A 22296-nucleotide genomic window follows, 5' to 3' on the forward strand; every position below is an offset into this window, starting at 1 on the left:
TATAAATAGCCAAATGCACACATGATTTCGAGTTTGGAAATATTTAAGACTTGTCGAGGATGTGTGGTCATCTGCATCCAAGTTTCCTGGCGTTCTAAACCACATGATCAAAATTCACCTATGTCTAAACCGCCCGCCAACTTGCAACAATTTGCAACAATCGGTTGTTATCGGTGATAACTCGTGGACTCACTGTCATGTGCTTACTAGCCTACAAGAAGACAAACAATGGCGATAGTTATGGATGGTGATCGAGGGGGCAAAGTGTTGGTACATGAGAACTTCAGATATCAGAAGCACCGCACCAATCAAGACACCATTAGATGGAGGTGCTGGAGGTGAAACTGTAGAGTGCCACTGATCACAAATAGATCTGAAGTGGAGGACGTGGATGCTAACATTATTGTGCACGATGTTGGGGAACACGTGCATCCCCCTGACGGAGAAATGGTGCACCGTGCAGAATTCCGACAGGGGGTGGTTGCAGAAGTTGCGAGGGAGCCAACAGTCCCAATCAGAAGGATCTATAATGCGCAAAGGGTCCTGCAGCGTCGGCAATGTCAAATCCAGGGTTTTAGCCCCTCTTTGTTGAGTAGCCTAATGGACTAGGACTACTCATTTGGATTTTTTGAAGAAGAAAAAAGCCTTAACGTTAGGCTAGTTAGGCCTAGAGAGATTTTTGTTTTAGACCATGCCTTTTCTGGGGGGCTTCTGCCATAGACCAACCCTTTTTCAGCCAAGCTTTTACTAGAAGCATTTTGTTATTAATAGCCTATTATCAGCATTACTATTGATAGTATTATGCCAGCAATTGTTATTTGTTATTAGGCCTCTTTTATAATTAGGCTATTATTATTATTATCATTATTATTATTAGGCTGTAATTATTATTATTATTATGTATTATTTATTATTATTATTGATATTATTACTATTACTATTATTATTATTATTATTATTAAAGAAGAACATCAAAGGATGTAAGGTAGCACTCATCAAATGAAAAAAAGACACAATTCTCTATTTTACCATTTCATTGTTTGGCATCAGTCATTAACTTGGCCGGGTGGTCTTCTTCAGAAACCTTAATGACTGATGCCAAACAATAAAATGGTGAAATAGAGGACTGCCTCTGTTATTTTTTTACCATTTGGTGAGTGTTACCTTACATCCTTTGATGTTCGTCTTTGATTCATGTTTTTGGTTTCGCACCTCCACAAGCCTTTAGTTTTTTGAGAAGCACATATTATTATTATTATTAGGCAATTAGCCTATTGTGTAAGGTAAGCGGCCCCCGTTGATGGATACTTTGTGCTGGTCCTAAATTTCAAGTCCTGGTCTAAGTTCTCTGCCTAAAAAGTTCATCATTAAAGTCTTTTTGAAAGAAAGTCTGCCAAGTGATTTAATATGGAAAACGATCTGCAAAGTAACAAGAAAGTGGCTGAAGTGTCCAGTGCTGTGCAAATTGAACTTTGAGCGAAGGTGGAAATGGCTAGGTTATACTGGTAGGCGGGCCTACTGCAAGACAAACTTGCGTTGATTGCCGACTGTCCATGCTGAGCCGGAGAGCCAACTAACTAGGCCTACTGCAGTAAATATTGGTAAGAAATAACAATAAAGCAAATTACAGCCTCCCCTAGGCCGAATTTGGATACGCACTCAAGGTGGCCTGCGATATACAACAGCCAACAATGGTAATACGGCCTAATTTAATCAGCGGAGGAATAGATTGTCGTAGCCTACATCTCAGCCATGACCCAAGTTTTTATTATTTTGGACCCGTTAAGGAAATAATTTGCAAAAAGGGTTCTAAGTTCCCCGGTTTGTTCCTCGATTGGCAATAGCGGGGAATATAGGACCCTTTATTTGGAAAAAGGTCCTGTGTTCCCCTGGAAACAGCGGGGAATATAGGACCCTTTTTCCAAAAGAGGGTCCTATGTTCCCCGGTGTCTATTGCAACGGGGATTATAGGACCTTTTTAGGGGAAAACGGGGAATATGGGACCCTTTTTTTTCGAAAGGGTCCTATGTTCCCCGATCGGGGAACATAGGACCCGGGGAATATAGGACCCGGGGACTATAGGCACGGCCCCAATGATGGAACTCAGTGAGCAGCCCAGGGTCCAGGATGAGCTGGCGGGAGACCCAGCTACGTTCCTCCGGACCATAGCCCTCCCAGTCCACCAAATACTGGAACCCCCGTCCTCAGCGCCGGACGTCCAGCAGCCGGTGGACCTTCCACTGGGGGTGCCCATCCACGATCTTAGGGGGAGGCGGAGCCGGGGCCGGAGGCATCAGAGGACTGTGGGAGACAGGCTTAACCCGAGACACATGAAACACGGGACGGGTCTTCAAGGAAGCCGGAAGCTTCAGACTCACCGCCGCGGGGCTGAGAACCTTCCTGATTAGTCCATGGGCCAGAGCCCAAAATTTCCTATTTCGGTACACTCAAGGTGGCAAAACTTACTTATAATTTTTGAAAGGATCCATGTCTGTAGATTATATTTTGGTATGATAACCATTCCTGAGTGGCAGCTGTATCACAGTTATCAGCTCATGAAGTTAACCACCCCCTAAAGTAAATTGCATTTTAGACGCTGGTGCATATCCTGGTTTAGCCTCATGGTCAGGACATTTTTCAATGTTCTATAATATTGTCTTTGGTATCATTTTAAAGGGGACCTTCTTAGCTTTCATTCAAGCCCTGTTGTGGATATTTCTCACAAATATAGAGGTCACTTGAGCTCTTCAACCCGTCAATAACACACATCTTTCTGCAATGTTCGCCTAAACTATATACTTTCTTTTAGCCCTGTGGCATCTAGGAATATCAGGGACACAAAACACAAAAACTGGAATACTCACAGGACTGTAAAGATTCAGGAATTGTATAATATACCCATACTATTTCATTGTGTGAGGTGATTGTGAACCTTAAATTAGAAGGGCATTATTACTAAGAAACTAACTAGACCAAAGCCAGTTAGTCCATGGGTCAGACCAGATATCGATATCACCCAAGGTGACACAACTTCACTGGTGCCATTTTATTTGGTACACTAACAGAAGTAAAATAATACATGATAACCTTTCCAAATGAGCAGCTATTTCATTTTTCTTTCAGGAAACCTGTTTCTGTGCCTCTCACGATTGTGTATTTGCCCAGATTTTTACAAATATAGCATTTCAACACCCCTGGTACTGATTAGCCTAGCTTAAACTCTGGGACAGTTCTTAGTTGGCCAACAACCAAGGATAACCAGTACTGTGTACTTCCATTCATTGTGCTAAGCTAGGCTAACGTGCAGCCAGATAGCTTTCTACTAAACACATATAGAGGAAACTGGTATCTATCTTCTTGTCTCACTCTGGAGAAGATTGTAAGCTAATTTCCCATAATGTTAGCATGTTCTTTTAATGTATATGTTAATATGATTAGTTAAAGTGGCTATGAGGAACTTTCATCTTGTGTTGATTTTAGCGGCCTCATGTGGACAAAATACAGCTGTTGCATAGCAAATGTATCTATTTGTGGCTATGTAAGATAAATAATGGTAATATGACGCTGGTGAAGCAAAGTAAACTTTGTTTTAGTAGTGTTCATACACCTAAGTTACATGTATTTGTTTGTATGTGCCAGGTGAAAACTGACTGAATATGGCCACTGGTGAACAAGCAAGTTTTTACCCAATACCAAAGCGCCCACGGGTGGAGTGCATTATCCACTGTTCTGATGATACAGATAAGCTGGTTTCACTACAAAGTGTCGACTCATGGAGAACTCTGCTCAGGGCAGCTCAGATACGAAATCATGCACCAGTTTTGAAACTGGCAAAAGACATTCCTGAGGGACAGATTCCAGCAATCTACTACCACAGAAAGTGTCGCAGTATCTTCACTATGAAGCAAATTCTTGATGGCTTCCTTGCAAAAGAAAAGAAAAGTTGTGTCTCTGCTGAAGAGAAACAATCTAAGAGAGTAGCTCGACATGCTCCAAGTACATCTAGGACTTATGATGCAGAGTGCATATTTTGTCAGAAAAACAGCAAATATTCCAAGAGACAGAATACGAGAGAAGTACTGGTGCAGTGTCGAGAACTGCGAGCTGATGCAAAGATCAGGAGTGCAGCCACAAAGAAAAGGGACAGCAGAATCCTTGCCATTGTGAGTAGAGACCTTGTAGCAGCTGAAGGGCACTACCACAGGTCATGCTATAGACTTTACACCAAAGAAGAGGTTTCCAAAGGAGAGGTTGCCAGCAATGAAGATGATGATGCTGCAGCCCAGTATGAAGCTGCTGTGAATAAGGCATACAATGAGCTGTTCCTCTTCATCAGGATGGAGCTTTTTGGCAATCCTCAATGGATGACAATGACTGATCTCTCTTCTAGACTGGTAGCTTCAATGAACTCCCAAGGCATTGCCCAAGTCAAGGAATCAACCAAGAAGCACATAAGGCGAACCCTGGAGAGTGAGTTTGCTGGAGCCTTGCAGATATTCCCTGATGAGAAAGGAAAATTCCTCCTCTATCCCGATAACTTGTCCATGAGGGAACTTGCCAAAGAAAATCAGTCTCTCAAAAGGGAGCTGCAGACCCTGAAAAGTGTCAGTGCACAAGATGTTATAGCCAAAGCAGCCATCAAATTGAGAGCAGACATTAAAAGTCAAGATGTTCCTCAAACCTGGCCGCCTGAAGTCAAACCAGAAGCAGAATGTCCTACCATTCCAGAGTCGCTCATTATCTTCCTGTACTCTCTACTCACAGGCTCAAATGATCCTGATCATGCATCCCAGAGAGTGCAGTGCCTTCTGCAGTCATTTGGCCATGACATAGTATATGCAGTGACATGTGGAAATACCAAGCCTTCCAAGCACATTGTTCTGCCATTCAGTGTCAAATCGTTGACAGGAAATGTAGAGTTGATAAACATCCTCAACCGACTTGGTCATAGTGTGTCCTATTCACAGATGGAAGAGATCAACACTGCCCTGTGTCTCCAGAAACTCTCATCATCAGGGAGTGGCATTGCCCTTCCAGCTAACATCCATCCTGGCATATTCACAACTTTAGCCTGGGACAATATCGACCGTCTTGAAGAAACTGTCAGTGGTGAGGGAACATCTCACAGAGTCAATGGGATTGCTGTGCAAGCAAAGCCAGTCAACCCACTTCCTGTCCAACCCATGCTCACTGTTCCCAAAACAAAGAAGAGAAGCATTGATGGACCCCCACCAATGTTACCAACTTACAATGCTGGACAACGGGTAGGGCCACCACAAAGCAAAAAGTCAGATGCCGATACTGCAGCCAATACTAAGCTTGCCAGAGAGAAAAACCTTCTTTGGGTCCTAGCACGCTTGTCACAACAAGAAGAACAGTCAGTCAGCAGCTGGACAGGCTTCAACATCCTGACTCGAGGAGAGATGACGGTCATCCCCGACAATATAGGCTATCTGCCTACCATCAATGCTCCAGCGACACAAATGTCTACTGTCAACGAGGTGCTTAACCAGTCACTGAGCATCATGCAGTGCTTAGGCCTGAGGAAGATTGTCTCTGTCTTTGACCAAGCCCTGTATGCGAAGGCTGTCGAGATCACATGGAAACACCATGACAAGTTCCATGATATCATCGTTAGGCTTGGGGTATTCCACACCATCTGCACACTGCTGGCAATAATAGGAAAGCGTTTCCAAGATGCTGGACCCAAAGACCTCTGCATTGAGTCTGGCATGATTGCAGAAGGCTCAATTGCTGGTGTTATGGATGGCCGCAAGTACAACAGGGCAGTGCGACTACACAAGCTCCTGTATGAGGCTCTCATGCGACTGACCTTGAATGGTTTCCTGTCCTGGTTGGAAGAAACTCACAGGAATGACATGGTTCACCTGAATGAGACACTGAAGACCATTGACAGCCTTGGGAAAGAAGTCTCACAACATGCTTTGAAGGAGGTCCTCGAGAACAGCTCTTGTACACGCATCATGGATCTATTTGAAGTCTACCGTGAGTTCCTTAGAGGTGGAAACGGCAGCCTCTCGAACTTCTGGATGTCCTATTTGGACATGGTTGAAATCTTGTTGGGGCTCATCCGAGCATCCAGAGAGGGAGACTGGATGCTACACTTGGCTAGCATTCGAGCAATGATCCCATGGTGCTTTGCTTATGACAGGATGAATTATGCACGCTACCTCCCCTACTACTACGCCCAGATGTCTGAGCTGCCCATCACACACCCAGATGTGTACACAGAATTCATGGAAGGAGGCTTCTCAGTCCAACTGGGCTCCACCAATCCCTTTGGCCGAATCCCTGTTGACCAAGCTATAGAAGAAACGGTGAACAAAGACACCCAAACAGCTGGAGGGACAAAGGGATTCAGCTTGAAGCCAGGAGCTGTGACCAAATATTATCTCACAGCTGAGTATAGAAGCATGTACCTCAGACAGCTGAGAGACCTGACAGGTCAAGGCAGGTGCAAATGGTCTCATCCAGATCTACAGAGTCCAAGGATCAAGAGAGATGAAGCAGATGTCCAGTCTCTCATGGACCTTATGGAGAATAACTGGCTCAATCCTATGTCCCCTGATGAGATTGATTTGGTTAGCCTCTCCACTGGCAACATGGCTCCACCTGATGTGACCATAGATCTCTTGAGAGCTCTTGAGAAAGGAGAAGAGGCCTACCAAGCATTCCAGCAAACAAGGTTAGATGCAGACCCACCACCTGTGAAATTCCACGACAAGATGACCAAGCAAAGTCTGAAAACATTCTCCAATGTCAGCACAAAACAAGCTCATGGAAAGAAAGCACAGGATGTGGTTCTGAAGGCAGATAGAAACCTTTTCAGTCACATGATCCTGGTGGCTGAAAGCAGGAAGGTGAATCTGAAGGATGTCCTTGCCTACCCATTGGGCCCACTACCATGGGCACTGGCAAATGCTGATGGGTCCTTACGAAAAACAAACAAGGCTGCACTTGCCACAGAGCTTGAAAAGAATGTATCTCCTGCAGAAGACATCCCAATCCCATCTACTTCCATCATTGATGGGATGAGCCTGGTCCAAAAAATGAATGGCAACAACAAAACCTTTGCACAGGTGGCAGAGTCAGCCTTGACCCAGGTCCTCCATGAGGGAGCACAGAGTGGGAGGATTGATGTTGTTTTTGATGTCTATCACCAGACTTCGGTCAAAGATGCTGAACGACTGAACCGGGGTGGAGACATCACTCTCCAGTACAAGAATCTTGCAGGGGGACACCACGTCCAGCAGTGGAGAAAATTTCTGTGCAGTTCCTCCAACAAGACCAGTCTCATCAAGTTTCTGGTGGAAGAGTGGAAACTCCCACGATACAGAGCTATGCTGCATGGCAAGGTGTTGTACATGACCTGTGAGGAAACCTGCTACAAGTTGACAGAAGATGGGTGTGAGGAAGCAGCAGAACTGCACTCCACACATGAAGAAGCTGACACCCGTCTGCTCCTGCATGCATTGCATGCAGCAAATGCGGGCTCAAAGTCAGTTATCATTACAGCTGAGGACACTGATGTCATGGTGCTTTGTCTTGGCTTCCAGAAGGACATCACCTGTCCCATCTACCAGAAGTGTGGGACTCAGAACCGCACACGGTTTGTCGACATCACCAAACTGGCAAGTTCACTTGGAGACAGCATCTGTGACAGCCTAATTGGCTTACATGCCTTCACAGGCTGCGACACTTGTCAGTGCATTCGCTGGTCGAGGGAAGCTGAATGCCCTGAAGATAGTGAGAAAGCACACTTCCTGCCAAGAGACTTTTAGTCAACTGGGACAGACATGGAATGTGAGTGATGAGCTGTTCCAGAAAATTGAGCAGTTCACCTGTCGGATGTATGTTGCTAATAGCAGCACTGCTGAGGTGAACAAACTGCGTTACCAGCCCTTCTGCACCAAAAGGGGAGAGGTTGAGTCCAGCCAGCTGCCACCATGTAGAGACTGTCTCTTTATGCATGTTCAACGAGCCAACTATCAGGCAGCAATATGGAAGTGCTGTCTGCAGGCTAACCCTGTGGTGCCAAGCCCTACTGAGTATGGATGGACAGACGATGAAGGCAAGCTGGCCATTTACTGGATGCGCTCCCCACCTGCACCAGATGTGGTCTTGGAAATGCTAACATGCAAGTGTGTGCATTCATGCAAAATGCCAAGCTGCATGTGCCTGTCAAATGGACTTCCATGCACAGACATGTGCAGGTTACAGACCTGCAGTAACCAAAAACAGCAGGATGGTCCAGAACTGGACTTTGAACTTGGGGAGTCAGATGATGAGAGAAACGAGCAGTTTGATGAATGACAGTGTGATGATTCTGATGGTATTACTGTGGTAGTAGTCTATTGATGCACAGGATGTTGATTCTGGACTTGGTTACACAGAGCTTGATAACAATAATGTAACCATATTCACATATACCCATTACCCTACCCATTACCATTACATATACCCACTAATGATATGGGATTACATGTATCATTGACTAAGTATATGTAAATGTCAATGTTGTTTAAAATATTAAAATAGCTCATTACCTCACTATGGTATTCCTTTTTATCATGTATTTTGATTGTGTATTTAAACAAATGTATAGAGACCAGTTTGTGACCTAACTGGCTTTGGGCTAGTTCTCATTTAAGGCTCACAATCACCTCACACAATGAAATAGTATGGGTATATTATACATTTCCTGAATCTTTACAGTCCTGTGAGTATTCCAGTTTTTGTGTTTTGTGTCCCTGATATTCCTAGATGCCACAGGGCTAAAAGTAAGTCCTACATCTGGGCAGGACATCAAAAATTAATCATTACTCATGCTGTCCCTATGCACGGAAATCTTTAGTAAAAGGCGAAAGATTTGTACGATCTGCTGAGAAACTTGAGTTTATGGACACTGACAACAAGCAGAAGGGATCAGACTACCTGTCATACAAATTTTAATCATGTTTCAACAGTTCACGTTATTGAAACGTTGATGCAATGTAAAGCTGAGTTGCATTTTGAAAACACCTGCAAAATGTACGTCTAAAGTTGAGTAAAACTGTGAGATATAATAGAATCATACACATGGGAATCATCCTAAGATATGCAATGCATCATGGGAGCGGCTGCTAGCCAAAGTCTACAACGTAGGTAAGATGCCAAAGGGAGGAGCTGTATACTGATATTTTGACATGCGTGTGCACATTTATGTAAAACATAAAACATGCCAGACATGTGCATCACATTCTTATGAAAACATGTTTTGGCGTAAAAAAAATCTACCCTTTAAAAACCCGTGGTAGAGAAATGTGTGCTGTGCATCCCAGCCACGTCTAGTCCTTCTGGACTCTAATTTCCAAAAGTGAATGATTATTTCCTCTCCGTCAAAGAACCAGAAAAACAGAACGACAACTCACAATCCGTCTTCGTCGTAGCTCCTTTTTAAATCATTTCCCCAACTACCTCCAAGGCTGGTTTACGGACCAGGCATGCCAGGAGAGTGCCCTGGGGCCCAGCACCACGATGGGCACCAAAAGGTCAGGGGTATTGTGTTCGCATATAGTAGGGATCCCCAATCATACCCTACAAGGGATGTGTATTCCACCCCCGCGTCGCGATGTAGGGCCCAAGGTAGTCTCTGTTGATGCGGGCACCCCAAACCACAATCTCGACTGATGCAGGGCCCCAAGCTACAGATGTCTCTGAATGTATGCGGGGGCCCCAAGCTACAGTCTCGACTGATGCAGAGCCCCAAGCTACAAAGTCTCTATTGAAGCGGGGCCCCAAGCTAGTCTCTACTGATGCAGGACCCCAAGCTACATGATTCAAAGTTGTGTTGTACTTTGTACTCGCCATCGAAAGCCCATGAAGATTGGAATAGCGTCGACGACGATGTTGGGTATTCTCATTAGTTTTACATTTAACAATGTTTAGTATCGTTTGCGTAGACTATCTGACGGGGCGGGGGGGGGCAATGCACGTGCGTGCCCCGGGGCCCCCTCGTGGGTTAATCCGGCCGTGCCTACCTCGCACATACTTTAAAGTCATCCATTGGGCTATGTGTAACTGTATGAATATTACACAACGGGGCCCCTGCCGTGAAAGCATCAAGACATTTATATATGCTCATGATGCCCGGTTAGTAAAACACTACAGAAACTCAGTCTAGAGAATAACGAATGAGAATTCAGGTTTGACACGCATGTTTGTGAAACTACGAATCAGCGTGAGAATAGGCACCCTTTAAAATAGACTCATGAGAACAACATCTGTGCGTAACATGTCTGTGAATGTTCTCATTCATCCAGGTCATGGTTATCCAAAGGAGTTGAATCAAGTGCAACTGGACTTGGTGTATATCCGTGAAGAAGTTTCGCCTCTCATCCAAGAGGCTTCCTTAGTTCGTGCCTTTCTGACTAGACGAAGCTAGTCTGACTCGCTGGTGATGAGACTCAGAATGTATCCTCTTGGAGTCGTTGTCAGAGCTATAGATGTCCATGGCTCTTTGTGCCCCGATGTTTACCAACGCCCGTCGCTAACAGAGCCATAGATATGAGTGGCTCTTTTGTGTACCGATGTGTGGCCGCACGCGACGTTATCGGAGCTATTGATATGTGTGGCTCTCCTGTGCTCCGATGTCCAGCCTCGCCCGTCGCCTTCGGAGCTTATGGTTTGCATTTGTTTAGCAGCGACGGTCGTTGGGGGTGTTAGTTTCGAATTCATTATTCAGTAGTCATGGGAGTCGTTGGAGCCGTTAGTGACCGACTGTTGTTCTTGGAGACTCGGCTTCTTAAGTCTCCTGGGTAGAGATGAAAGGACGACATGTAAGTGGGAAATAGATGGTGTCGCAGACCCCCTCTCCTCTGTTGAGAGACTTTTTTTCCAGCTTCACATAGACGGCTTCCTTCACCCCTCTTTCAAAGCATCTATCCTCTCTGTCTAAAATGTGTATGTGTGTACCACGATTGGCAGTCATCAAGATACATTTCAATACCTAAATGTGTAGTTAGTTGCTTTGGATAACACGTACGATCCTGTGATGCAAAAAACTACTGAGCAACAAATCGGTTGACAGAGTCTCGGACGCATTAAGGACTGCACTTAAATCAGGACAATGAGCTCTCGAATATTTTTTTTCAACAGTCACGTAAGTCCTACATCTGGGCAGGACATCAAAAATTAATCATTACTCATGCTGTCCCTCTGCACGGAAATCTTTAGTAAAAGGCGAAAGATTTGTACGATCTGCTGAGAAACTTGAGTTTATGGACACTGACAACAAGCAGAAGGGATCAGACTACCTGTCATACAAATTTTAATCATGTTTCAACAGTTCACGTTATTGAAACGTTGATGCAATGTAAAGCTGAGTTGCATTTTGAAAACACCTGCAAAATGTACGTCTAAAGTTGAGTAAAACTGTGAGATATAATAGAATCATACACATGGGAATCATCCTAAGATATGCAATGCATCATGGGAGCGGCTGCTAGCCAAAGTCTACAACGTAGGTAAGATGCCAAAGGGAGGAGCTGTATACTGATATTTTGACATGCGTGTGCACATTTATGTAAAACATAAAACATGCCAGACATGTGCATCACATTCTTATGAAAACATGTTTTGGCGTAAAAAAAATCTACCCTTTAAAAACCCGTGGTAGAGAAATGTGTGCTGTGCATCCCAGCCACGTCTAGTCCTTCTGGACTCTAATTTCCAAAAGTGAATGATTATTTCCTCTCCGTCAAAGAACCAGAAAAACAGAACGACAACTCACAATCCGTCTTCGTCGTAGCTCCTTTTTAAATCATTTCCCCAACTACCTCCAAGGCTGGATTACGGACCAGGCATGCCAGGAGAGTGCGCTGGGGCCCAGCACCACGATGGGCACCAAAAGGTCAGGGGTATTGTGTTCGCATATAGTAGGGATCCCCAATCATACCCTACAAGGGATGTGTATTCCACCCCCGCGTCGCGATGTAGGGCCCAAGGTAGTCTCTGTTGATGCGGGCACCCCAAACCACAATCTCGACTGATGCAGGGCCCCAAGCTACAGATGTCTCTGAATGTATGCGGGGGCCCCAAGCTACAGTCTCGACTGATGCAGAGCCCCAAGCTACAAAGTCTCTATTGAAGCGGGGCCCCAAGCTAGTCTCTACTGATGCAGGACCCCAAGCTACATGATTCAAAGTTGTGTTGTACTTTGTACTCGCCATCGAAAGCCCATGAAGATTGGAATAGCGTCGACGACGATGTTGGGTATTCTCATTAGTTTTACATTTAACAATGTTTAGTATCGTTTGCGTAGACTATCTGACGGGGCGGGGGGGGCAATGCACGTGCGTGCCCCGGGGCCCCCTCGTGGGTTAATCCGGCCGTGCCTACCTCGCACATACTTTAAAGTCATCCATTGGGCTATGTGTAACTGTATGAATATTACACAACGGGGCCCCTGCCGTGAAAGCATCAAGACATTTATATATGCTCATGATGCCCGGTTAGTAAAACACTACAGAAACTCAGTCTAGAGAATAACGAATGAGAATTCAGGTTTGACACGCATGTTTGTGAAACTACGAATCAGCGTGAGAATAGGCACCCTTTAAAATAGACTCATGAGAACAACATCTGTGCGTAACATGTCTGTGAATGTTCTCATTCATCCAGGTCATGGTTATCCAAAGGAGTTGAATCAAGTGCAACTGGACTTGGTGTATATCCGTGAAGAAGTTTCGCCTCTCATCCAAGAGGCTTCCTTAGTTCGTGCCTTTCTGACTAGACGAAGCTAGTCTGACTCGCTGGTGATGAGACTCAGAATGTATCCTCTTGGAGTCGTTGTCAGAGCTATAGATGTCCATGGCTCTTTGTGCCCCGATGTTTACCAACGCCCGTCGCTAACAGAGCCATAGATATGAGTGGCTCTTTTGTGTACCGATGTGTGGCCGCACGCGACGTTATCGGAGCTATTGATATGTGTGGCTCTCCTGTGCTCCGATGTCCAGCCTCGCCCGTCGCCTTCGGAGCTTATGGTTTGCATTTGTTTAGCAGCGACGGTCGTTGGGGGTGTTAGTTTCGAATTCATTATTCAGTAGTCATGGGAGTCGTTGGAGCCGTTAGTGACCGACTGTTGTTCTTGGAGACTCGGCTTCTTAAGTCTCCTGGGTAGAGATGAAAGGACGACATGTAAGTGGGAAATAGATGGTGTCGCAGACCCCCTCTCCTCTGTTGAGAGACTTTTTTTCCAGCTTCACATAGACGGCTTCCTTCACCCCTCTTTCAAAGCATCTATCCTCTCTGTCTAAAATGTGTATGTGTGTACCACGATTGGCAGTCATCAAGATACATTTCAATACCTAAATGTGTAGTTAGTTGCTTTGGATAACACGTACGATCCTGTGATGCAAAAAACTACTGAGCAACAAATCGGTTGACAGAGTCTCGGACGCATTAAGGACTGCACTTAAATTAGGACAATGAGCTCTCGAATATTATTTTCAACAGTCACGTAAGTCCTACCTCTTGGCAGGACATCAAAAATTAATCATTACTCATGCTGTTCCTCTGCACGGAAATCTCTAGTAAAAGGCGAAAGATTTGTACGATCTGCTGAGAAACTTGAGTTTATGGACACTGACAACAAGCAGAAGGGATCAGACTACCTGTCATACAAATTTTAATCATGTTTCAACAGTTCACGTTATTGAAACGTTGATGCAATGTAAAGCTGAGTTGCATTTTGAAAACACCTGCAAAATGTACGTCTAAAGTTGAGTAAAACTGTGAGATATAATAGAATCATACACATGGGAATCATCCTAAGATATGCAATGCATCATGGGAGCGGCTGCTAGCCAAAGTCTACAACGTAGGTAAGATGCCAAAGGGAGGAGCTGTATACTGATATTTTGACATGCGTGTGCACATTTATGTAAAACATAAAACATGCCAGACATGTGCATCACATTCTTATGAAAACATGTTTTGGCGTAAAAAAAATCTACCCTTTAAAAACCCGTGGTAGAGAAATGTGTGCTGTGCATCCCAGCCACGTCTAGTCCTTCTGGACTCTAATTTCCAAAAGTGAATGATTATTTCCTCTCCGTCAAAGAACCAGAAAAACAGAACGACAACTCACAATCCGTCTTCGTCGTAGCTCCATTTTAAATCATTTCCCCAACTACCTCCAAGGCTGGTTTACGGACCAGGCATGCCAGGAGAGTGCCCTGGGGCCCAGCACCACGATGGGCACCAAAAGGTCAGGGGTATTGTGTTCGCATATAGTAGGGATCCCCAATCATACCCTACAAGGGATGTGTATTCCACCCCCGCGTCGCGATGTAGGGCCCAAGGTAGTCTCTGTTGATGCGGGCACCCCAAACCACAATCTCGACTGATGCAGGGCCCCAAGCTACAGATGTCTCTGAATGTATGCGGGGGCCCCAAGCTACAGTCTCGACTGATGCAGAGCCCCAAGCTACAAAGTCTCTATTGAAGCGGGGCCCCAAGCTAGTCTCTACTGATGCAGGACCCCAAGCTACATGATTCAAAGTTGTGTTGTACTTTGTACTCGCCATCGAAAGCCCATGAAGATTGGAATAGCGTCGACGACGATGTTGGGTATTCTCATTAGTTTTACATTTAACAATGTTTAGTATCGTTTGCGTAGACTATCTGACGGGGCGGGGGGGGGCAATGCACGTGCGTGCCCCGGGGCCCCCTCGTGGGTTAATCCGGCCGTGCCTACCTCGCACATACTTTAAAGTCATCCATTGGGCTATGTGTAACTGTATGAATATTACACAACGGGGCCCCTGCCGTGAAAGCATCAAGACATTTATATATGCTCATGATGCCCGGTTAGTAAAACACTACAGAAACTCAGTCTAGAGAATAACGAATGAGAATTCAGGTTTGACACGCATGTTTGTGAAACTACGAATCAGCGTGAGAATAGGCACCCTTTAAAATAGACTCATGAGAACAACATCTGTGCGTAACATGTCTGTGAATGTTCTCATTCATCCAGGTCATGGTTATCCAAAGGAGTTGAATCAAGTGCAACTGGACTTGGTGTATATCCGTGAAGAAGTTTCGCCTCTCATCCAAGAGGCTTCCTTAGTTCGTGCCTTTCTGACTAGACGAAGCTAGTCTGACTCGCTGGTGATGAGACTCAGAATGTATCCTCTTGGAGTCGTTGTCAGAGCTATAGATGTCCATGGCTCTTTGTGCCCCGATGTTTACCAACGCCCGTCGCTAACAGAGCCATAGATATGAGTGGCTCTTTTGTGTACCGATGTGTGGCCGCACGCGACGTTATCGGAGCTATTGATATGTGTGGCTCTCCTGTGCTCCGATGTCCAGCCTCGCCCGTCGCCTTCGGAGCTTATGGTTTGCATTTGTTTAGCAGCGACGGTCGTTGGGGGTGTTAGTTTCGAATTCATTATTCAGTAGTCATGGGAGTCGTTGGAGCCGTTAGTGACCGACTGTTGTTCTTGGAGACTCGGCTTCTTAAGTCTCCTGGGTAGAGATGAAAGGACGACATGTAAGTGGGAAATAGATGGTGTCGCAGACCCCCTCTCCTCTGTTGAGAGACTTTTTTTCCAGCTTCACATAGACGGCTTCCTTCACCCCTCTTTCAAAGCATCTATCCTCTCTGTCTAAAATGTGTATGTGTGTACCACGATTGGCAGTCATCAAGATACATTTCAATACCTAAATGTGTAGTTAGTTGCTTTGGATAACACGTACGATCCTGTGATACAAAAAACTACTGAGCAACAAATCGGTTGACAGAGTCTCGGACGCATTACGGACTGCACTTAAATCAGGACAATGAGCTCTCGAATATTTTTTTTCAACAGTCACGTAAGTCCTACATCTGGACAGGACATCAAAAATTAATCATTACTCATGCGGTTCCTCTGCACGGAAATCTTTAGTAAAAGGCGAAAGATTTGTACGATCTGCTGAGAACCTTGAGTTTATGGACACTGACAACAAGCAGAAGGGATCAGACTACCTGTCATACAAATTTTAATCATGTTTCAACAGTTCACGTTATTGAAACGTTGATGCAATGTAAAGCTGAGTTGCATTTTGAAAACACCTGCAAAATGTACGTCTAAAGTTGAGTAAAACTGTGAGATATAATAGAATCATACACATGGGAATCATCCTAAGATATGCAATGCATCATGGGAGCGGCTGCTAGCCAAAGTCTACAACGTAGGTAAGATGCCAAAGGGAGGAGCTGTATACTGATATTTTGACATGCGTGTGCACATTTATGTAAAACATAAAACATGCCAGACATGTGCATCACATTCTTATGAAAACATGTTTTGGCGTAAAAAAAATCTACCCTTTAAAAACCCGTGGTAGAGAAATGTGTGCTGTGCATCCCAGCCACGTCTAGTCCTTCTGGACTCTAATTTCCAAAAGTGAATGATTATTTCCTCTCCGTCAAAGAACCAGAAAAACAGAACGACAACTCACAATCCGTCTTCGTCGTAGCTCCTTTTTAAATCATTTCCTCAACTACCTCCAAGGCTGGTTTACGGACCAGGCATGCCAGGAGAGTGCCCTGGGGCCCAGCACCACGATGGGCACCAAAAGGTCAGGGGTATTGTGTTCGCATATAGTAGGGATCCCCAATCATACCCTACAAGGGATGTGTATTCCACCCCCGCGTCGCGATGTAGGGCCCAAGGTAGTCTCTGTTGATGCGGGCACCCCAAACCACAATCTCGACTGATGCAGGGCCCCAAGCTACAGATGTCTCTGAATGTATGCGGGGGCCCCAAGCTACAGTCTCGACTGATGCAGAGCCCCAAGCTACAAAGTCTCTATTGAAGCGGGGCCCCAAGCTAGTCTCTACTGATGCAGGACCCCAAGCTACATGATTCAAAGTTGTGTTGTACTTTGTACTCGCCATCGAAAGCCCATGAAGATTGGAATAGCGTCGACGACGATGTTGGGTATTCTCATTAGTTTTACATTTAACAATGTTTAGTATCGTTTGCGTAGACTATCTGACGGGGCGGGGGGGGGGCAATGCACGTGCGTGCCCCGGGGCCCCCTCGTGGGTTAATCCGGCCGTGCCTACCTCGCACATACTTTAAAGTCATCCATTGGGCTATGTGTAACTGTATGAATATTACACAACGGGGCCCCTGCCGTGAAAGCATCAAGACATTTATATATGCTCATGATGCCCGGTTAGTAAAACACTACAGAAACTCAGTCTAGAGAATAACGAATGAGAATTCAGGTTTGACACGCATGTTTGTGAAACTACGAATCAGCGTGAGAATAGGCACCCTTTAAAATAGACTCATGAGAACAACATCTGTGCGTAACATGTCTGTGAATGTTCTCATTCATCCAGGTCATGGTTATCCAAAGGAGTTGAATCAAGTGCAACTGGACTTGGTGTATATCCGTGAAGAAGTTTCGCCTCTCATCCAAGAGGCTTCCTTAGTTCGTGCCTTTCTGACTAGACGAAGCTAGTCTGACTCGCTGGTGATGAGACTCAGAATGTATCCTCTTGGAGTCGTTGTCAGAGCTATAGATGTCCATGGCTCTTTGTGCCCCGATGTTTACCAACGCCCGTCGCTAACAGAGCCATAGATATGAGTGGCTCTTTTGTGTACCGATGTGTGGCCGCACGCGACGTTATCGGAGCTATTGATATGTGTGGCTCTCCTGTGCTCCGATGTCCAGCCTCGCCCGTCGCCTTCGGAGCTTATGGTTTGCATTTGTTTAGCAGCGACGGTCGTTGGGGGTGTTAGTTTCGAATTCATTATTCAGTAGTCGGAGCCGTTAGTGACCGACTGTTGTTCTTGGAGACTCGGCTTCTTAAGTCTCCTGGGTAGAGATGAAAGGACGACATGTAAGTGGGAAATAGATGGTGTCGCAGACCCCCTCTCCTCTGTTGAGAGACTTTTTTTCCAGCTTCACATAGACGGCTTCCTTCACCCCTCTTTCAAAGCATCTATCCTCTCTGTCTAAAATGTGTATGTGTGTACCACGATTGGCAGTCATCAAGATACATTTCAATACCTAAATGTGTAGTTAGTTGCTTTGGATAACACGTACGATCCTGTGATGCAAAAAACTACTGAGCAACAAATCGGTTGACAGAGTCTCGGACGCATTAATGACTGCACTTAAATCAGGACAACGAGCTCTCGAATATTTTTTTTCAACAGTCACGTAAGTCCTACATCTGGGCAGGACATCAAAAATTAATCATTACTCATGCTGTCCCTCTGCACGGAAATCTTTAGTAAAAGGCGAAAGATTTGTACGATCTGCTGAGAAACTTGAGTTTATGGACACTGACAACAAGCAGAAGGGATCAGACTACCTGTCATACAAATTTTAATCATGTTTCAACAGTTCACGTTATTGAAACGTTGATGCAATGTAAAGCTGAGTTGCATTTTGAAAACACCTGCAAAATGTACGTCTAAAGTTGAGTAAAACTGTGAGATATAATAGAATCATACACATGGGAATCATCCTAAGATATGCAATGCATCATGGGAGCGGCTGCTAGCCAAAGTCTACAACGTAGGTAAGATACCAAAGGGAGGAGCTGTATACTGATATTTTGACATGCGTGTGCACATTTATGTAAAACATAAAACATGCCAGACATGTGCATCACATTCTTATGAAAACATGTTTTGGCGTAAAAAAAATCTACCCTTTAAAAACCCGTGGTAGAGAAATGTGTGCTGTGCATCCCAGCCACGTCTAGTCCTTCTGGACTCTAATTTCCAAAAGTGAATGATTATTTCCTCTCCGTCAAAGAACCAGAAAAACAGAACGACAACTCACAATCCGTCTTCGTCGTAGCTCCTTTTTAAATCATTTCCCCAACTACCTCCAAGGCTGGATTACGGACCAGGCATGCCAGGAGAGTGCCCTGGGGCCCAGCACCACGATGGGCACCAAAAGGTCAGGGGTATTGTGTTCGCATATAGTAGGGATCCCCAATCATACCCTACAAGGGATGTGTATTCCACCCCCGCGTCGCGATGTAGGGCCCAAGGTAGTCTCTGTTGATGCGGGCACCCCAAACCACAATCTCGACTGATGCAGGGCCCCAAGCTACAGATGTCTCTGAATGTATGCGGGGGCCCCAAGCTACAGTCTCGACTGATGCAGAGCCCCAAGCTACAAAGTCTCTATTGAAGCGGGGCCCCAAGCTAGTCTCTACTGATGCAGGACCCCAAGCTACATGATTCAAAGTTGTGTTGTACTTTGTACTCGCCATCGAAAGCCCATGAAGATTGGAATAGCGTCGACGACGATGTTGGGTATTCTCACTAGTTTTACATTTAACAATGTTTAGTATCGTTTGCGTAGACTATCTGACGGGGCGGGGGGGGGGGGCAATGCACGTGCGTGCCCCGGGGCCCCCTCGTGGGTTAATCCGGCCGTGCCTACCTCGCACATACTTTAAAGTCATCCATTGGGCTATGTGTAACTGTATGAATATTACACAACGGGGCCCCTGCCGTGAAAGCATCAAGACATTTATATATGCTCATGATGCCCGGTTAGTAAAACACTACAGAAACTCAGTCTAGAGAATAACGAATGAGAATTCAGGTTTGACACGCATGTTTGTGAAACTACGAATCAGCGTGAGAATAGGCACCCTTTAAAATAGACTCATGAGAACAACATCTGTGCGTAACATGTCTGTGAATGTTCTCATTCATCCAGGTCATGGTTATCCAAAGGAGTTGAATCAAGTGCAACTGGACTTGGTGTATATCCGTGAAGAAGTTTCGCCTCTCATCCAAGAGGCTTCCTTAGTTCGTGCCTTTCTGACTAGACGAAGCTAGTCTGACTCGCTGGTGATGAGACTCAGAATGTATCCTCTTGGAGTCGTTGTCAGAGCTATAGATGTCCATGGCTCTTTGTGCCCCGATGTTTACCAACGCCCGTCGCTAACAGAGCCATAGATATGAGTGGCTCTTTTGTGTACCGATGTGTGGCCGCACGCGACGTTATCGGAGCTATTGATATGTGTGGCTCTCCTGTGCTCCGATGTCCAGCCTCGCCCGTCGCCTTCGGAGCTTATGGTTTGCATTTGTTTAGCAGCGACGGTCGTTGGGGGTGTTAGTTTCGAATTCATTATTCAGTAGTCATGGGAGTCGTTGGAGCCGTTAGTGACCGACTGTTGTTCTTGGAGACTCGGCTTCTTAAGTCTCCTGGGTAGAGATGAAAGGACGACATGTAAGTGGGAAATAGATGGTGTCGCAGACCCCCTCTCCTCTGTTGAGAGACTTTTTTTCCAGCTTCACATAGACGGCTTCCTTCACCCCTCTTTCAAAGCATCTATCCTCTCTGTCTAAAATGTGTATGTGTGTACCACGATTGGCAGTCATCAAGATACATTTCAATACCTAAATGTGTAGTTAGTTGCTTTGGATAACACGTACGATCCTGTGATGCAAAAAACTACTGAGCAACAAATCGGTTGACAGAGTCTCGGACGCATTAAGGACTGCACTTAAATCAGGACAATGAGCTCTCGAATATTATTTTCAACAGTCACATAAGTCCTACCTCTTGGCAGAATATCAAAAATGAATCATTACTCATGCGGTTCCTCTGCACGGAAATCTTTAGTAAAAGGCGAAAGATTTGTACGATCTGCTGAGAAACTTTAGTTTATGGACACTGACAACAAGCAGAAGGGATCAGACTACCTGTCATACAAATTTTAATCATGTTTCAACAGTTCACGTTATTGAAACGTTGATGCAATGTAAAGCTGAGTTGCATTTTGAAAACACCTGCAAAATGTACGTCTAAAGTTGAGTAAAACTGTGAGATATAATAGAATCATACACATGGGAATCATCCTAAGATATGCAATGCATCATGGGAGCGGCTGCTAGCCAAAGTCTACAACGTAGGTAAGATGCCAAAGGGAGGAGCTGTATACTGATATTTTGACATGCGTGTGCACATTTATGTAAAACATAAAACATGCCAGACATGTGCATCACATTCTTATGAAAACATGTTTTGGCGTAAAAAAAATCTACCCTTTAAAAACCCGTGGTAGAGAAATGTGTGCTGTGCATCCCAGCCACGTCTAGTCCTTCTGGACTCTAATTTCCAAAAGTGAATGATTATTTCCTCTCCGTCAAAGAACCAGAAAAACAGAACGACAACTCACAATCCGTCTTCGTCGTAGCTCCTTTTTAAATCATTTCCTCAACTACCTCCAAGGCTGGTTTACGGACCAGGCATGCCAGGAGAGTGCCCTGGGGCCCAGCACCACGATGGGCACCAAAAGGTCAGGGGTATTGTGTTCGCATATAGTAGGGATCCCCAATCATACCCTACAAGGGATGTGTATTCCACCCCCGCGTCGCGATGTAGGGCCCAAGGTAGTCTCTGTTGATGCGGGCACCCCAAACCACAATCTCGACTGATGCAGGGCCCCAAGCTACAGATGTCTCTGAATGTATGCGGGGGCCCCAAGCTACAGTCTCGACTGATGCAGAGCCCCAAGCTACAAAGTCTCTATTGAAGCGGGGCCCCAAGCTAGTCTCTACTGATGCAGGACCCCAAGCTACATGATTCAAAGTTGTGTTGTACTTTGTACTCGCCATCGAAAGCCCATGAAGATTGGAATAGCGTCGACGACGATGTTGGGTATTCTCACTAGTTTTACATTTAACAATGTTTAGTATCGTTTGCGTAGACTATCTGACGGGGCGGGGGGGGGGCAATGCACGTGCGTGCCCCGGGGCCCCCTCGTGGGTTAATCCGGCCGTGCCTACCTCGCACATACTTTAAAGTCATCCATTGGGCTATGTGTAACTGTATGAATATTACACAACGGGGCCCCTGCCGTGAAAGCATCAAGACATTTATATATGCTCATGATGCCCGGTTAGTAAAACACTACAGAAACTCAGTCTAGAGAATAACGAATGAGAATTCAGGTTTGACACGCATGTTTGTGAAACTACGAATCAGCGTGAGAATAGGCACCCTTTAAAATAGACTCATGAGAACAACATCTGTGCGTAACATGTCTGTGAATGTTCTCATTCATCCAGGTCATGGTTATCCAAAGGAGTTGAATCAAGTGCAACTGGACTTGGTGTATATCCGTGAAGAAGTTTCGCCTCTCATCCAAGAGGCTTCCTTAGTTCGTGCCTTTCTGACTAGACGAAGCTAGTCTGACTCGCTGGTGATGAGACTCAGAATGTATCCTCTTGGAGTCGTTGTCAGAGCTATAGA

General features: G+C 45.3%; 6 non-coding genes across 6 annotated transcripts; all 6 read right to left on the reverse strand.

The window, feature by feature from the left end:
• Nucleotides 1-8805: 8805 nt before the first annotated feature.
• Nucleotides 8806-8919, reverse strand: LOC130108613 (U5 spliceosomal RNA). Its single transcript, XR_008809924.1, has one exon. It is a non-coding gene; the product is annotated as a U5 spliceosomal RNA (small nuclear RNA).
• A 2246-nt stretch (nt 8920-11165) lies between these two features.
• LOC130108607 (U5 spliceosomal RNA) lies at nt 11166-11279 on the reverse strand. The gene has a single exon (XR_008809918.1). It is a non-coding gene; the product is annotated as a U5 spliceosomal RNA (small nuclear RNA).
• Nucleotides 11280-13523: 2244 nt separating this feature from the next.
• Nucleotides 13524-13637, reverse strand: LOC130108612 (U5 spliceosomal RNA). Its single transcript, XR_008809923.1, has one exon. It is a non-coding gene; the product is annotated as a U5 spliceosomal RNA (small nuclear RNA).
• A 2246-nt stretch (nt 13638-15883) lies between these two features.
• Nucleotides 15884-15997, reverse strand: LOC130108614 (U5 spliceosomal RNA). The gene has a single exon (XR_008809925.1). It is a non-coding gene; the product is annotated as a U5 spliceosomal RNA (small nuclear RNA).
• A 2235-nt stretch (nt 15998-18232) lies between these two features.
• LOC130108608 (U5 spliceosomal RNA) lies at nt 18233-18346 on the reverse strand. Its single transcript, XR_008809919.1, has one exon. It is a non-coding gene; the product is annotated as a U5 spliceosomal RNA (small nuclear RNA).
• A 2248-nt stretch (nt 18347-20594) lies between these two features.
• On the reverse strand, nt 20595-20708 carry LOC130108615 (U5 spliceosomal RNA). The gene has a single exon (XR_008809926.1). It is a non-coding gene; the product is annotated as a U5 spliceosomal RNA (small nuclear RNA).
• Nucleotides 20709-22296: the final 1588 nt, after the last annotated feature.

Source organism: Lampris incognitus, chromosome 2 (genome assembly GCF_029633865.1).
Source record: "Lampris incognitus isolate fLamInc1 chromosome 2, fLamInc1.hap2, whole genome shotgun sequence".
In the NCBI taxonomy this organism is placed as follows: domain Eukaryota; kingdom Metazoa; phylum Chordata; class Actinopteri; order Lampriformes; family Lampridae; genus Lampris; species Lampris incognitus.